This window comes from Colias philodice, chromosome 16 (assembly GCF_061535455.1).
Source record: "Colias philodice isolate Cphi_HAF_F1 chromosome 16, ilColPhil1 Martin Lab GWU primary, whole genome shotgun sequence".
NCBI lineage: Eukaryota > Metazoa > Arthropoda > Insecta > Lepidoptera > Pieridae > Colias > Colias philodice.
In genome coordinates, this window is record NC_143101.1 from 6258912 (window position 1) to 6274388 (window position 15477).

General features: G+C 30.6%; 1 protein-coding gene across 3 annotated transcripts in view; it reads left to right on the forward strand.

The window, feature by feature from the left end:
* The first annotated feature begins 2495 nt into the window (after nucleotides 1-2495).
* The window catches only part of LOC149481733 (G protein-coupled receptor dmsr-1-like), a 54068-nt gene continuing 41086 nt past the window's right edge, over nucleotides 2496-15477 (forward strand). For all 3 annotated transcript variants that reach the window (XM_089704826.1, XM_089704828.1, XM_089704825.1), the window contains exon 1: nucleotides 2496-2697. The gene's annotated coding sequence lies outside the window, so the exon portion shown is untranslated. The remainder of the gene's footprint in view (nucleotides 2698-15477) is intronic.

Here is a 15477-nt window from a genome sequence, read left to right on the forward strand (position 1 = left end):
ACCGGAAGGGTTGATGAAATGTAGAGCGCACTGGGCAAATACTGATAACATAATTCATAAAGTTCCATAAAGTCATAATAGTATACCATAATCTCGTTACGTAATATTTTAGCGAAGCGGTGGTATTCTTTCATAAAAGTGGCTTCTGAATTTTACGATCCGATAAAGTTTTGGCATTGAGTGCGCGTGAAAATAACCGAATTAGGAAGTTCGAATCAACTGCCGATTATAGTCTTGTTGGTAAATATTTGGGGTTATTTATACATTTCCTGCATAATAGTCTCGCCAAACTTATTGGACATATGAATAAGAATATTACTATTGATACTGACTATTTATACTCTAAGCACGCACAACATTTTGTTTGATTGATTAATTCATCATTATTTGTTTAAACGAACTAATCTCAGGAGCTACCGGTACAAATTGAATAATTGTGTTTATGTTATTATTCCATTCATCGAGAAAAGCTCTACAACGTGACGCTACGACCAATGAGAGAAGATACATAGCAAAGAAATAGGTGAAAACTGGGAAACAATATTATTTTTGAGAGCAGACGAAGATCTGTGATTAGACTATTTTTGTTTACAGTTGCCCGTTTTAAGGCTAAGTTACAATTTACAATTCTCAACTAAATCAGTGGTGTTAAGAATTTATGTCAATTTATCAAAGTCAATGTTCAATAAATTTCGGTAGACGCCAAAGTAAATCAGATCACTCACTACACAGTAGTCAACTTGAATATATTGTAAACACTTGATGTCACCGAGGCACATTCTGTATTGTGTTTATTCGTACGTGAAATAAACGTATATACAGGGTGTCCCAAAAAGTAGTGATGAACGGAAGCTGAAAGGTAGAGGACCAAGAGGGCTATCCGAATCACCCCCATGTATGTTATGCGATTTTTCGTATTTTCGGAGTTATTACATTTTTTTCAATTTTTCATCTATCGCCGAGTACGATGAGATTTTTATTTATGGTGACGTGAATTATTGCGCTAGATGATTGATTTTTTTTGTGTGCTAAGCTGAAAGATAGGCCAATTCAGTATGGTAACATTTACTATCGTTAGATCTTCGAATGGAATAAAAAAAAGAATTAAATGCCAAGAAAGATAAAATTACGCCAGTATGTTCATAACTTCAAGGGCCCATAAAAAAATAAAATCACATAAAAAAGGTTTTCCATTTGGCTTTTAAAAACTTGCTCTATCGATCAGGTAGCCACCATAAAAATTTCATTTTATTATTCAGAAGGCTTCAATCGAAAAATTGAAATCTAAATGTGGTAAGTGCAAAATTTTTATTAACATGATGATCATTAAAACCAATAAATAGGTGTTTAATTACCAGAATTTTTTTAAATAGCCCCGCTGTTGCTCAGTGCAAGTGCGACATCACCGTAAAAAGTTGTCTTTTAAATGTCTGAATGCTTTTTTATCATTTTTAATGGTTTCTTCTGCTACTATGAATTTCCGGGTTATTTCGTCCAAATTGGGGCATTCTCTCAAGTAGCCGAGGTCTTTTTAGTATCCCCATTGAAAAAAAATCAATGGGGTTTATTCGAGGGACCGTGGAGGCCAGGCTTTAAAGCAGGCGTCACCGGCGCATGCGCAGGCTGCAACGACCAATCCATCTTTCAGGGTATTTTTGCCCTTTAGCCTGGCCTCCACGGTCTCCGGACATAAACCCTATTGAATTTTTTCCGTGGGGATACTACAAAGACGAGAGACTGCCACAATTTGGACGAAATAACCCGGAAATTCATAGTAGCAGAAGAAACCATTAAAAATGATAAAAGAGCATTCAGACATTAAAAAGACAACTTTTTACGGTGATGTCGCACTTGCATTGAGCAACAACGGGGCTATTTAAAAAAAATTCATTTTTAAACACCTATTTATTGGTTTTAATAATCATCATGTTAATAAAAATTTTGCACTTACCACATTTAGATTTCAATTTTTCGATTGAAGCCTTCAGAATAATAAAATGAAATTTTTAGGGTAGCTACCTGATCGATAGAGCAAGTTTTTAAAAGCCAAATGGAAAACCTTTTTTATGTGATTTTATTTTTTTATGGGCCCTTGAAGTTATGAACATACTGGGTAATTTTATCTTTCATAGCATTTAATTCTTTTTTTTATTCCATTCGAAGATCTAACGATAGTAAATGTTACCATACTGAATTGGCCTATCTTTCAGCTTAGCACACAAAAAAAAACAAGCATCTAGCGCAATAATTCACGTCACCATAAATAAAAATCTCATCGTACTCGGCGATAGATGAAAAATTGAAAAAAATGTAATAACTCCGAAAATACGAAAAATCGCATAACACACATGGGGGTGATTCGGATAGCCCTCTAAGTCCTCTACCTCCCAGCTTCAGTATATCACTACTTTTTGGGACACCCTGTATAAAATTATCATGTGTGACGTGGTAATTGGTAGCGTTGTGGTCATTGTCATGGCTAATGTATGTTTTCAATGGTGACAGACTGTGAGTCCCTTAGAAACGCTTAACTATTCCAGTCGAAAGCGTGGTTCGGTCGAAGCAGGTCGCTCCCATGCCTTCCCGTCTCGGCTCCATAAAAATTGGTTAATAACTCTAGAATATTAAAGTGATCATAATTTATTTCATGTTACAATTCCTGGTAGTTGTGAATATTTTATTCGAATTTGAGAAAAGGTACGTACAACTTATCATTTCAACTTTTGTGTAGGTATATTTGTTTGTTTTCTTTCAGATGTAGGCGGGTTGTTTGAATAATTTTTAATATTTTGCAGTTGATAAAATGTACAGACCTATAATATAAATATTAGAAACATTATTAATAAAGGTACTTTGTTAGGAACACTGTTGGGTCACAATTTTTTTTAAACAATAAATTTAACGGTACTTAATAAAATTTAACAAGCATTGTTTTATAATGAAACATTAGGTACTCTGTTCTTTAGTTATTTTTTTTTATTTAAGAAAAGTCTTTTTACGTTAACGCTAACGTTCTTTGCAAAGAAAAATCTTTTAAAGTATTTGGTATAAAAGTTACAAATCAATTAGCGATTAAATTATACATGCCAAACTAGCTGCCCTAGAAGATGTTGTTCAGGCTCTACTGCCTCTTTTACGTTATTTCTCTCCGTAAGAACATTCCCAGTACAAAAACGTAAAAAAATTCCCGAATTCGTCGAGCCGTTCTCGAGTTTCGATACCCATTTGCGATTTTGCTTAGCAACCCATTTGGCGATTCATTTTTGTTATAAAGATGATATTTCGTTCGTTATTATGCTAACTTTAGTACTACCCAGTATGTTCGGATTGAATCTTTATTTTTTATAGATCAATCACATTTTATTAATATTTTTTTTTTATCATTGGTTCTTTCTTCATTGGTTACCTTCAGTTTTTACTTTTTAGCTTATATTCATAATATCAGAAGTGTAGAGATATGCTAAACTTACATAAAATTAAAAATACATATAACAAAGACAAAGTATAGAAAAACGAGAAAACTAAATTTGAGTGATTACATTTTAATTACAGAGATGACGAAATATTCAACAGTGAAAAGATTTTTGAGATCTTTTAAAAAACAACCTGAAGAGCAGAACATTATTATTACTTATTAGTATAGATTAGCATTGTTAGATACGCCTACAATGACACCTTCACATAGTACAAATTAAATTCATACAACCAAATCCAATACAGAACAACTAATCCACAAAATAAAACCTACACAAGCTGAAAAGCTAAGCCTAAATATAATCAGTTGATCGGAAGTATTCTAGTTTCACGTCCCTCCAGAGACATCGGTGTCGTTATTGCGGATTAAACAACTGAGGAAAGATTTTATCTACTGCATCGATGTTTGCTAATGTAAAAATGTTGATAAAAATAGATAATAATTATATGTCTCTTAAAAATAGCTTTATATTATAATCTGTGTAATATTACTCTAGTGTATAATTTGATGAGAATATAGCCTTATTAAAAAATTGAAATGTTTTGGTACCTACGGTCGCTGAAAAATGGAAAAAAAATAGTATGAATAATACCTATAATTAATGTTTTAAATCCCTTTTACGTATTTTTCTTTTATTTTGAAAAATGTATTTTATTAAGAAAGTTATTTGAAAAGTTTTTGTTTTATATAGCTACAGTGCCTACGCACTACCACGCCTACTATGTAAGATCTTTTACATGCTGGAAGTGGTAACAAAAAAGCTCAGTCGAATTTTAGTCACAAGTCAATCCTTAACGTTTTTTAGGTACGTTTGATTGGATCACAAGATTTAAATTTAGTGATTTACTAGCGGTCCGCCCCGGCTTCGCCCGTGGTACATGTTTACGTTTTCTCTACATAAGAACCATCCTCGTACTTCAAAGAATATAATATAAAAAGAATTATCGAAATCGGTTCAGCCGTTCTCGAGTTATGCGCGTACCAACACATTTTGCGATTCATTTTTATATATAAGATTAATATGAATATTGAATAGATACCTTTATACATCCTAGCATCTACAGTATTTAAAGTCTTGCTTCAAACTATTTGCAGCGAACATAAACAATTTTAGCTAATGGCGTAAACTTATGCAGATGTAGTACACCATTCCATCACCTGAGCATCGTTGAATAATCTTGAGCTAATAATATTATAAATTCTATTTTGATACAGTGCTAATTTTATAAATTTAAACTAAACTTATCTTAAATAAACCTTTCGGTCATAACTCAAACATTTATTTATTCAATTAGACTCCTTCTAGGAGCACTTTTAAATCGACATAGCATATTTTTACCATTTACCATATGCATACATTTAAAAATTTCTTTTTTAAAAACGATATATCATATTATTATGTTTATTTCATCTATTTACGTACGTTTAACAAATATTTATCTCGGAAAATGACATGTTTGTATTTATGGACCCGGACGGAACAAAATATTATTGCAATGTTTATTTTGCTCTATTTAACACGTATATAAATTTATTTGATATTAGCTCATTGTGACGTCTTGTTCCTTCGACTTTACATACGAGAGCTTATATATGATATGAAAATAAATATAATAATTCATGAAAATTTGCATAAAAATTGTAGGTACAACATTACTTTCAGCATCATTCAAAAATGCCTTGAGGCTCTTTAAACTCTTCCAAATTGAGAGAGCTTCCTTTTTGGAATTAAAAAAGATTGTTTATCACCGGATTCGAACATTTCATACTATTCAACTTATTATATCTCGAATAAATTGTTTTTTAATACATTTTTCATATTAAAAACGGCACCTGATTACATGTTAAGTCGAAACAATGAAAACTTGATTAAAATTGCATACATGCAAATTTTGATTACGGAATAAGAATATTTTTACAAATCTCGTAGTTTTAAAAGCGAGTTATAAGCGTTGTTTTCATCTCAAGATGAGGTTGGCTCACATTCAATGCAGTTTCATCTAAAAATCGATTTTAGTCGTAAACGTGATGTCGGTTCATTGTTACTACTTTAATCTCTATGGGCCCTGTGTTGATAAATAATATCTACGTTTTCATATTTTTACACTGGTATAATTATTACGAAGCTAAAGTACGAAACTTAATGGTTAGTACAAAACCTTAATTTCTATGAAAAAAATGTTCTGGTTAAGTTCTATCGATTTTTGAATTTCTTTTATACTTATTTATTATCTAGTTATTTCTAAAAAATTCTTACTTTATATTGCAGTAAATTTATTGTGCTTTAGATAATAAGCTTCATTTATTTTATAAAATACGAACGCTATGTTGTGAATGCTATACCTACTCGATAGTTAACGAACCTAGTTTCAACTTTAGCACTTTGACTCCCTCAGAGCATTTCAGTATTAGTATTTCCTTTAACTAGTAACACAGACATCGAACAAATAGTCAGTATCTTATACAATCTATTAAATAAACTTGCCTTAGTAACCAACATTACCAACGAGAACTGTATTTATCCTTAAAATAGAACTTTGATGAAGCAAGTTGTAGGATTGTAGCTGAGCAAACGATAATAAGTTTTTCTTTGAATTCCTTCAGATCAATGAAATAAATGTACTGATGTATGATTTTGTTTTGTGATTGCTTTAAGTGTAATTTCTGCAAAAATGCGATAGTGTGTGTAAAGGCAGCTGGTAGCGTTGGCATATTTTGAGCCCAAAAAAGGAAAACTTTTTCATTTTACCGTGACGTACAGAAACTGTACAAAAAGAAAGTTCGAAAACATCTGATTCATACATTTTTGCAATCACGTGTTGAAGAAAAAACGAGTATTTAAAAATAATAAATAATAATAATTGAATATGAGCAGGAAAATTGAACGACAAAATAATAAAGCAATCACGTTTGAATCATCAAACACAACTTAAACGAAGTCATTTATATGATAATGCATATCGTTGAAATTTATTCACTGGTACAAAATAATCACTAATTTTGCAATGGTTTTTCGAGTTATGCTATTAATATGGAATAATTATAAGTCTTCCCATAAACAATTATGGACTTTTGTTAGAGTGTGTTAATTAATTAAATAATGAAAATATTAAAATACAATACTACGCCATCAATATGTCTTTAAGCTTTGTAGCATCTATACTAATATTATAAAGCTGAAGAGTTTGTTTGTTTGTTTGAACGCGCTAATCTCAGCTCGCTCATCTCATCATCGAAAAATTATTTCGGTGTTAGATAGCCCATTCATCGAGGAAGGCTATTATAGACTATATCATCACGCTAAGACCAACAGGAGCGGAGCCACGCGGGTGAAACCGCGGAGCGCAGCTAGTATCAAATAAGTTTGCTCTAACGATGTAACGATAAGAATAAAATAAAAAATATGACAATCTATTTTTAATATTGAAGATAGCACATTTAAGTGGCTGAATGGTATCATTTATAGGGTACCTACAGCTCATTATTATACCAGGTACTCTAGATTAGTTCGTAGATAATAATAACAGCTAATGATAGTTACTATATTACTTTACTCAGCAGTATAATGTGGTGCATAATGTTAATAAAAACTTAATCGTAATGTTATAAATTGGTTCGTCAACTCTCATAAATTACATTCTAGTATTCAATTTTCTAAATTTGCCGATTATTTGGGTATTTGTTATTGATTTCATAAAGCTCTCTGTCTTTAAATTAGTTATTGTTTGAGTTATTATAAGAACTAGATTATTATCTTTAAAGTATGGATCTGAAAAAGAGGTGTATTATTTCATATAAATTAAAATAAATACATATGTTACCTTTGTCGGTCAGTAATAATTCTCACATCTTATTATAATAAAGTAGTTCTGTTATAAACTTTCAAAGTGATAAACAATCAAATCTTCCCCTATGTAATTATATTAATGTACTTATTTTATAAGGGATCCGCATAGCATTTAAGTATAAGAAATGTTTCGTTAATATGGGACTAATAAATTATAAGAAAAGGAAATGTCCATTAACTCTAGTTTAGTAGAACTTTAGTAGAACGTATAGTTATTACTTTTGCGGTGCGACACTGTTTTTTATAGCCGTTGTACAATCACAAATCCTTTACAATAAACGACATTGTAAAGGCTATTATTTTTATGTAATAAAAAAGAAAAGAGAAGACGTGTCCCAAAGGTTTCCGGTCATTAGCGACATAGGTAATTTAATTGTATTGTCATCCACATCGGGTATGTGGGATCTAGGTGGGATTATGGGATCTGAGGATTTTGGATGACTGCAGAGATTTGGTTTCGCTTGGACAATTCTGGAACGAACGTTATCTTATTTGTATTGTTTGTTTGTTAACAATTCTTTACTATTCAGAAAATTTCAGTTTAAAAAATTAGCTTACCTTCTCGTTTAAAAAATGTAAATATGAATACTGTTCGTGGCCGAAATAAATTTTGAATTTCGTGATGCCAATTTCGTCAGTTGCATCTGCGGTCGTGTGTGGACGCATGGGAGCGATAGCGGCTGTTAAATTTCCACAAATAAATATGCAGTTAAGTTTCTGTTAAGATTATCATTTCGGATTTATATGTTTATAACAAACACCCATTTCTGAATAAGAAATAAGGTTAGATGAAAGGATTCTTTGTGAACATTTGCGTTACAATAATTGTTATTTTAACCCATTTACTTTGCCAAATTTAGATAACTCAGTAAGAATATGAACATATATTATCTAATTTTTATTTAAAACGCTCTATACGTTTATATGAGTTCCCTCTATCCTACTAACAAACTATTATAAATAGAATAAAGGCTAATATTAACTAGATCTCACAGAAAATGCACAGAATGCAAATAAAATTTAAATTGAAAAACATACAATGGATGGATAACCTTGTTGTCTATAATACTCTGAATGAATGCTATTTTACCGTTCCTGCTGGAGGTAGAGAAGTAGTTACCAACTCCGTGAATTAGAAACAATTAGCAAGGTTTCCAGTGCTGGCTCGCTTAAGCAAGATAATAGGTCAAGGAGGAATTATTCCGAAAACTTGTTCAAAGGACTTCGATTTGGAACCACTTACCTTTAGTGATTGCGTTTTAAGTTTCACAGTTTCTCTACAATTACGCGCCTCTGGTTATATGTACTTAAAATAAACGAAAATTCATGTCTAGTTATTTAATTAATTGCTAGCAAAACTATTTATGGAATCTGAAATAAACATATTTGTTCATTAATTGTTAATTTCAGCGAATAATAAATGACGTTCAAGATTATGATTATAAATAAAACATGAACTTAAAAATAATATAATAAGACATCTTTCTGTCAATAAAGTAGGTTTTGTTGGAGTTATTTAATATGGATAGAGGTAAATAAGATGCTGAAATTTACGTTTGAAGTGCCCTCAGATCTTCAACACAGTAAAAGCGGGTTTCCAAAAAACAAGACCCGCAGTAATCGAACAATGTTTTCAAAAGCTGAAAAGATCGACTCATAGAATATTTATATTTGTGTGAAATATATCCCATTGAAATTATTCCCTCAAAGAAACCTGTTCCAAGAAACTTATTTTGGGATACAACTTGCGCAGACGATGAATAATAAAACCCCTTCGTATTTATTATCTTCAATTACATGAGGGTTTGACTGGATCAATCAAAAGTTTTAAAATTATATTCAATTCATTAGTGTTCGCTTCGATTTATTGCACCGTGTCTACAATCTATGAATACAATAAACGTTTGTATTATGTTGTAGTTCGAAATTGTATAAAATAGAAATTCCTAGTTAAGAAATTAGATCATGAAATGGACTCGAGAGTGGACACAAATTGTTCAACCATTTTAAGAGCTCTTTAAATGAAATTGGAATTTTTAAATATATGAATTGAGAAGCAACTAGCAACGTTACGCTTAAGCTTGAAAACCTAGGGCGGTAGACAATAAGGGAGAATGTTCGAGCGGAATAATTCGTACACAATAATCTTTATGAGCGGATTTTGCATTGTCTCTCCGAAACCTTCAATATACGTTTATAAATCTTAATTGTTATTTATGTATTATCAGTTTCTCGTTGATGGAATTTTTAAATTTTACAACAATTTAAATCTAGTGTGTCTTCTCCTACCATTAGATATAGGTACTGCTTGATTAATGATTTTGTTTTATATATACAAACGATCTGTTTACGTTGAAATCATATTTATTCAATCGTTTTAATCATATTACTAAAGAGCACCTATAATATATACCCACCTCAAATGGACTGTTCCTAAATTTCTCGGAAGGTGAGCTTTTCCACGGTATGGCAAATTACTTGAAAACATCCCACGTATGTTACCAATATTACCAATTAGTTATTGAATGCAAAGGCACCACATGTATAGAGAACTAATTAAATTCGTGCCCAACAAAACCAAAATCGTTAACTTGATATAGTCTAAACTCTATGCTGTTATTTGTACTATTATGCAAACATTGACCTAAAATTCAATTCAGAATAATATGTCTCTGCGGTCGTCGATATTTGGTTTTCATATTTATGTTTCTGATTTAAATAAAAAAATCATGAAACATTAATTTTTATTAAATCAAAATGTTTATAAGGAAAAAGTTGCTTGATTGCATCGGTATAGATGTGTTGAAAAAAATCACAATAGGAATCGAAAATGTATGTGATTCATGATTTATGGATGTCAATTATAATATTTTTTGTAATTATTATTAATTAATATTGTGTTTTATTATAAAGATGATTCATAATTACACCTGTATGTCAATCATGTGCTAAAAATTGTAGGTTTAAGGAAGAATTGTGTAGTACAAAAGGCTTACATACAAGGCATTTATTTATACAGAAAGATAGAGAATTAGACAAACATGAACATTTTAGTAGGTATAAAGCCTTATGCTACCTATGAATTTTATTTTTCAATTCCTTTTACGAAACCGTCGTCCCACTATCGGTATACTAAGCGCGAAGGGACTTGTAGTTTTGCATACACTGATCACGGGAAAAATACTTAAACAACAAAATTACATCAGCAATTTTTTGCTAAATTTTTCCTGTTAATCCATGTTTTCTTCTCTAGCTTCGCGCAGCCGGCATATACCGCTTCTCTAAATGAGCATTTTGTCTATGAAAACATAATCTTCAACGATAGCTCACGTGCTGGTGGCAAAGTTGGGCGAGTTGGTTGTTATGGGTGTACACATAGAGTTTTAAGAATTCATCTAGTTGAAAAAAAAAGCGTCTGGAATTTTATAAGTATTTTTTACATACTCAGCGTATGCAAAACTATAACCTCCTTTGAGCTTAGTATACCAACAGTGGGACACCCTGTATATTTAGTTCAGGTTTAGGTAATAGTAACTTCAGAAGCATACTATATTACTCGTAATACAGGAATTTCAAAAGCTTCTTATTACGTTCACCTGTGTGGGTGCGAACTTAATAAGAACTAAGTAAACTATTAAGTACAGTAGAAACATGAAACTTAACTCGATCGTTTGTGAGCTGGACTTGGGTAACGTAATGTAGCTTAAGCTTAACTGTAAACATGAATTTTAAGGTTTTATAGTTAGTAGATTCTTAGTTAAATTTCATATTTATGAATACAAATTAGTTAGTAATAACAACTGTATTATGTATAACGTCTTAACCCTGTGTCTCTACCGAACTGAATTGAAATGCATTAGATGTGATTAGTGATATTTAAATTCATTGTCATCGCTTTAACTTCTGTTTTTAATTTGAATTTTTTATTGGTATTATACCTTAAAACAAAGCTTAAATTTAATATAAAATAAGTTAGACTCAAATAAATTGTACTATTTTTCTGCTCGTAAAATTTTATTTTCTGATATTTAAAGCTACTCATGGGGATTATGAGGGTATGAAAGACGTTAACATAACAATAGATTATTGATTAAAAAGAAACGAACCAGACGAATAAATTGAAAAGTAAAATGTTGGATATGTTTGAGTATTTCATAAATCAAATCGAAGTTAAGCCATAATAGCATACAATAACGGCGGCAACCTGCTGTTCACCACATTGTCAGAATTGTCCATTGTGTGGAAGCTCTAGTTTACGTACCGACTATAAAATTATATGATTCTTGTAACTCAGTTCAATATGCTCCTATCCCACCCATTTACTTAAAGAATATAAGATGAAATTTTCAAGGAATATTCCACTTGCTTTATTGTTATTCTATGAAGGTAAATGTAAATTTTCTTTCGAGCTCTGGGGGTGCATTGTGAAATTAACATGTCAGAGTTGATGAATACGGCCTATATTTGGGACAATATCACGTAAATATCAAGGGTAATGATATGGATGAAGGCAAGTGTGAAGGAAAAGCACAAAACGAAAATTCGATTTGACGAGAATGGGCTAGCAGTTTTCGGGAACTTTGTTTCTATAAATTATTTTCTCGAATAAGATCAATAACATTTTTTTTTTCAAAAAGGATTCTAATTTATTCGTTTAAAGAGTTTACACATTGGTTAGGCTTTTTTAAGATGGACATTTAAGTTGTTTAGGAATGAATCGAATTTGATATTTCGTTTTTTTATAGCATTTAAATACCGATACCTACACCTACATGTTACTATTTTCTGTATTAAGGAAGTATAAAATTTGCATTTATGATTAAAACATAACATTTTCATGAAAATTATTTCATAAACGGAAATAGTATGTATGAAACTTCGTCATGTAAGTTCAAACTGCATTTCTATGTTTCATCTAGTTTTAATATGACTTTAGAGTGCTTTACGTCTTTGAAACAACTAGTACGAAGATATTAAAATGCAATGTTTATTTCTAAATATATTTACTAGAAGCGAGAACTAGGTACGTCAAGTAGTTATTTATATGCAAAGTTTATAGAACTATAAATATTTAAGTTTTATTTATAATAATCATTTCTGTGATATATTTCATACTTCGGTATTTCAAAAATAGTTGTTCTGTTCAATTGCCCCATTTTCGTGTTTTTTTCTTCATAATACAAATAAATAAATAAATAATAAAAAAGGTTCTAATGGAGAGAAGACAGGAAAATTTTGTTCCTTAATGACAAAACAGCTAAAAAATGGTCGAGCCGTTCTTGAGTTTTTGTCTATTCATTTTTATTATATTATTTTTTTCCATATTCTCTAGCTTAATGTTATAATAGAGCGTACATTTGCATCATTTTTTTCTTAAGAAAATGCTCTTAAATTATTTTTTCCAGTTCAATGAACCGATTTACGTCATTCAATAAATGAATTAAAGTTGTGTTGTCATGATTTACATAATAGTTATAGTTTTTATTATATGAGCATACGGCATAGGTACATTTGGATAACGTCATTTAAATACTGTTTTTATACTATGTATGTTGCCTTGATTATTACTTAGCCATTTCGGGAAATGGCCATTCTTTCCATAAAGGAAATTGAATGTTGTTTCGCAATGAAGTGTTCAGTAGCTACTAAGGACTATATGCTTATACAATGGAGTTACATAATCCAACGAGCTTATTGCCCAACAATCTCACTCTCGCCAATTTTTCAATAGAGATTATTGAGGGCGTTCACGTTGTGACAGTTATATTATCCAGTCCACTCGTATTCAGTTACATTCATGTAGACAGAATTAAATAAAGACCAGGAATTTAACTTATTGAGCAACAATTTTGAAGAACATATTAGTTTAATGCGAAGGAAGAGCTATTGCGAAAAACTTCTTCCAATATTTCCGTATAAAAGTTTCAAATGAAATTTCTATCAAATATTGACGTGCCACAAAAGGAATTTCGGAATGGATCGTTCATTTTTTGTGTCTTTGAAACGGGAGTAGTCAAAGTAAATATTGCGGTAGAACACAAACATTGAATATTTAACTATAACTCTTTGTGTGTGAACAATATATTATGAAATTGATTTTAGGCTATATCATGTAGTAGAATCAATCAAATCAAATAAAATCATTACAGAATAGATATGAGAATTATATTTTATGATAGGATATAGTCCTGTTAAGCTTATTTAAAATTAAAGTATGTATTAGATAAAACTACAGATATATTTTCATTACCTACAATCATAAAGAGTGTGGCATTATTTTTTTCTTTACAGCCTAATACCTATTACCTAGTTTTATAGACCGTATAAACTTTATAATATAATTATTAGCATAAAATAACAATTAATTAATGTAAATATAAAAGCTTTGTAGAGGTACGAAGCTTTTGAAATGGTGCAATATGTAATTTCCTCAGAAAATCCTCAAACATCAAAGAATTTTTAGATCTCTCGGAATCAGTCGGAATGAAATTGTGATATAAATTGTGAATTCTGTTATTAGGACAAGTTAGGAAAAATAAAGAAAAGAATGTTTCACAACTCGGATTGAATTGATGTAATCATATTGCTTGTCAATGTACCTACATTAGTTCACTAAGGGCCGACATCTGTAAGTAACAAGTTATGTACTGTGAACTTTTTTATTAGGTTGGTAATGCTGTACTCAAATCCATCTCCACCGCAAGGAACTTTCAATGGAATTAACACTGTATCTCGTTTCTCATTTACTTTCTTTTAATAAAGTAGAAAACAAAAAACGAGCGCCAGACATTAACAGAAATGTACTACGTATTTCTAGAGAATCATTTAAAATTGTATGCATGTTTTTGTTTGATAATTCTCATTTCGTGGAATTTTAAAATCATATTTTCAAGATATTACTTTTAATAAAAATCTAAATTGATTAAAATTTAATTAAGCTCTTGTCGAGTTTCAATTAGATTCCTTTGAGATATATATTTAAGAGCGAGATTTATTGAGTGCACCTAATTTTATTTGGATTCGGCAAAAGCCAATTTAAATGAATGTCGTATTTTCTTCAGTACGAGGATTTCCATCTACCAATTCTGCATAAAACATTAGCGTTTAAGTGACAATAAGTGTAATGATATTGATGCTTTTATTCCTCGGTTGTTTTTTCAATGACAGATTTACATATTTAATGTTAACAGCACTTTACAACACTTCATTTTAAATGCTATGCTTTAAAATATCCTGTAGTGTATTATTTGATAGTTGTCTCCTAACATGCATATTCTTATTAGAACGTCACATTGTTATTAGGTTCAAAAGTGGCTACTTGACTAATCACTGCCAATCAATCTTCACAATATCGATTTCTTTGAAAAAGAATTTCAACGAGTCTTTCATTACAGTAACAAAGGGTTCGTGTTCTCATTTGGGATGAATATTTGCTTTTCCAATTTTACTTTACTACTCTCATAGTTGATTGCATTAATTTCATAGTGTTGTATTGTTTTTAAGCGAAGATTTCGTAATTTTATTTTTGCTGGAACAGAAGCAAAATGTTTTACAGAGAGTACTTTAGCGTACCAACCAATTAGCAGTTTGAAAATCTCTTAAAAACAATAAAATATAAATAGATTAAATAAATTATACGATTAACTACTTTATACCAAGATAATATAATACAATGGTTATACTTAAAAATGTTGAGCAAGGTGGGTTTAATTGAAATTAAGTATAGTAACAAATCGACTATGATATAAATAAATTTCATTGTTATTTTTAATGCAATCTATGACTATGCAATTTTTCGATATATTGTTTCCTTTGTCAAGAAATATATGTAGGTATATTTTTTTGCAAAAATAAAAAAAAGGCTATAAGTACAAGAGCCTACGCTCCAATTGATTGCAATGTGTCAAGTCATGTCCCGGTAGTAGGTAGGTAATGATGTCGTTAGCAACTATAACAACAGCTATTACTATAGCTTAATGGAACCACACATTAATCAAGGATTAGAAGAACCTAGTCATTAACCTTTATATAAGGACTCCGACCACTAATAAAAACTTTCCTTCCCACGGATATACTATTTTTGTATAACATCCACAATAACACGCTATTTTTGGAGTATAATAAAGTTTTTCTACGTTGAATACCTGCCAATAGT